The sequence below is a fragment of the Sinocyclocheilus rhinocerous genome, unplaced genomic scaffold, assembly GCF_001515625.1.
Source record: "Sinocyclocheilus rhinocerous isolate Xijiao unplaced genomic scaffold, SAMN03320098_v1.1 scaffold1168, whole genome shotgun sequence".
Classification (NCBI taxonomy): domain Eukaryota; kingdom Metazoa; phylum Chordata; class Actinopteri; order Cypriniformes; family Cyprinidae; genus Sinocyclocheilus; species Sinocyclocheilus rhinocerous.
In genome coordinates this window covers 1,062,369-1,065,706 of record NW_015650373.1, presented here as the reverse complement: position 1 = coordinate 1,065,706, position 3,338 = coordinate 1,062,369, and positions in this window count along the sequence as shown.

Sequence of the window (3,338 nt, the reverse complement as noted above, 5' to 3'; positions counted from 1 at the left end):
GTGAGTGAGTGAGTGAGTGAGTGAGTGAGTGAGTGAGTGAGTGAGTGAGTGAGTGAGTGAGTGAGTGAGTGAGTGAGTGAGTGAGTGAGTGAGTGAGTGAGTGAGTGAGTGAGTGAGTGAGTGAGTGAGTGAGTGAGTGAGTGAGAGAGAGAGATCATTAGATTTCGAAAAAAACTTTATTACAACAATATTAACACATTATCCAGACAATCAAGTCAATTTACAGACAATTAAGCAAAATTTGGGCCAAAAACCAAAGTGTTTTCAAAAACCTCACACAAAGCTCCACCATTACACCAGATCAAGTCAAAAGAAAGAAGATCATCCATAGCTTTAAAATAACGAAAATCAATGAGAATTCTAGATTTTACTGAATTAAAAAAAACTGCCAATAAACTATAACTCATGTTTCGTTCAATTTTGTGTTTCCTAGTACCATAGATAGCCATTTTAGCTTGACCTAATAAAAAATTCAAAAGCTGACATTTAAATCGTTTTCTCTGAACATATTTAAACCCACAAATAAAAATCCTAACAGAAAAAGTCTCACCAAAACCCCAAAATAAATTCTGTAAAACAGTAAACAAAGGCTCAAGTCTAGAACATTGCATAAATGCGGGAGAGAGGGAGAGAGAGAGAGAGGGGGAGAGAGATAGGGGGCTTCTTTTAACTTTCAGTTTGTGAATGTTAGCCAATATTTTCCCTGTTCATCATCACCAATTACATCACCAACTGTCCTCCAGTTACATCAATTACATACAAAATTGCTAAAGCAAAATTATAAAAGTATATATTTTATAAAGCAAAATGTCTAATATACATAATTTATTATAATAAATTACATTGAATTATATATTTATATTTTACTGACATTATGGTGGCATACTTTGGCCTGTGTTAGATGCAATTCTGAGGCTAGATTGGTTAAGTCATCCCGAAAATTGTCTTTTGTTTTCAGAAGAAAAAAAACAGCATGATTTGTTTTCACTAATTTCCACCACCTCATGTAGCAGCCAACAATACAACAATATTCTCACTTATGTCACGCACAGGAGGAGATGATTCATTGTTAGGTTTTGACGTACATGCATATCTGCCTGACGTACAATTTTGTGTTGTGTTCCACTGCAACTGTTGGAGGAACATTTAGAGGAAAATTAATAGGGTTTCTGTTACAGTATGGTGGTCCATCATCTGCTCAGGAAGAACAGAGCAGCAATCTCCTCAACTGAAAACCAGAAATAAGTACTCTAAATCAATCAATGAAAAATGCTTTTCTGCAACTTGTTAGGCCAGCTGGTCAGCACAGCCATTATGCCACAGAGACAAGATGGATGTTGTTTACAGAGAGAAAAAAATGTTGCCCATATTTCCCAACTCTATTGCCATCCACCTCATCTATTAATTTCATCTGGAACCTGTGCTGGACACATCCAAGAGATCATCAGATCCACAGGTTTTAAAATAGCAGACGTTCAATGCTCCAGTACTGGTTTGAACTTAATCCAGGTTAAAAAATTGTCATAACGGAATGGAATTCTGGAACCACAACTGCATTAGCAGTTTGGAATGAGAATCCATCTGGAATCGTTTCCTAAATGAGCCAGAAGATGGAGCTCCTACCTTTTAGTTTGTGTTGATTTCCATGTAAATATGAAAGGTTTAATATATGTATATATGTATATATATATATATATATATATATATAATAAAATACATTAAATTATAGTGCACATTAAATTGCATTATACATTAAATTACATAGTTTTCTTTTCATGTAAAATTTTCTATTTCATACATTTATTTAATTGTTACCCATAATTCATAATTCAGGAAAGATTAGGAACATTTGCAATGTTCTAAAAACTCAAAATGTTTTGATAATCTTTTGACCAGATACTCCTCTCTGACAGAACTTCAGTTGCATTTTGTCTTGAAAATGATTTTTTTTTGTGTCCCTGAATAATTTGTTCTCTAAAAGTGTCAAGATTGTTTTTATTGACAAGAGTTCCTCTGTTGAATGGAAGTAGAAACTATTGTTGTCTGATGTGGTTTTTACAGAGAGCTGGTCTTGATTGCCTGCTGTTATCACCACGACTGTCTCAAAAGAACAAGCGCAGTATGTTGGAAATACTTTCGACTGCTGTTTTTTTTCTGATGACGTGCATTGTTGAGTAATGCTTTGAATGTTTTGAAAGAAATCAGTGAATTATGAAATGAAATCAGGGGGTTTGTTATCCCTGATCTCTCTTTAATTTCTTCACCGTCATTGGCCATGCAAGAAAAGTTTTAAAAAATAGAAACAGGAACAGAACAGGGCAAAATGCAAACAAAACATAAAAGTCCAGATGGGAGACATGACATTCGAAGATAGTGGAAAGCCAGCTTAATTTTAGTGATCTTGTAGCAGACAGACACATACTGAGCCACAGAACTATCTAAACTTTGCTTTGATCCCGCTGCAACTGTGTTTTTTCCTATTCTACCATTTCGATACTAAAGGTTATGTCTGCTCTCTCTTTCTCACAGTCTGTAATTGATGATCACATTCCATGAACAATGACTGTGAATAAGTATGGAAGCAGACCAGAGGCTTTAATTAGGAATGCCTGGTCTTGTCTGGTCGAGTGGCATCAAAAGGCCAGAAAAAAAAAAAAACAATGACTCAAGCCCACAGCACTGTTCTGTTAATTTCTAGGGCACATCACACGATCACATGATATCAGTGATACAGATTTAATTTCATACTATATATACAAAGACATTAAAGGGCTAGTTTACTCAAAATGTAAAAAAAACAATTCTGTGGAGCCCCAAAGATGATTTTGAAAATGTTTCTATTGTTTTTGACAGAAATGGTTCAAGAGGATGGAGCAAAGAATAGCAGATTGACAGCGGCTAACAAGAGTGATAACAAGAGGACAACAGATGAGTAGTGTGATGAATGCTGAATGAAAGATTAAAAGATGCCACGTGATCTGGGACTGACAGAGTTGGAGAGGACAGATAGTGTGAGTGTGTTTTCACATGTGTTTGCGTTTGTATGCGAGTGTACATTCAAAGTCTCGGACAGACAGCAATTTTCAGTGACACTGATCTTACTGCCCTCCCCATTATCTTTCTCTCTCTTTTCTCCTTGCTTCTTTCTCTCACATTGAAATGCACCACACGCATTTGTGTCTCCTAACCAAGTGTTTTCACCAGGTGTTGATTCGTCATGCTTAGGTGTGCTGGGTAATTGTGGCACTGGAGACAAATGAGACAGGAGACAGAGCTCCTTCATAATGCAATAAAAATTAAAGAATGCTGTCAGAGGGTCACAACCTTCCTTTTCCTAG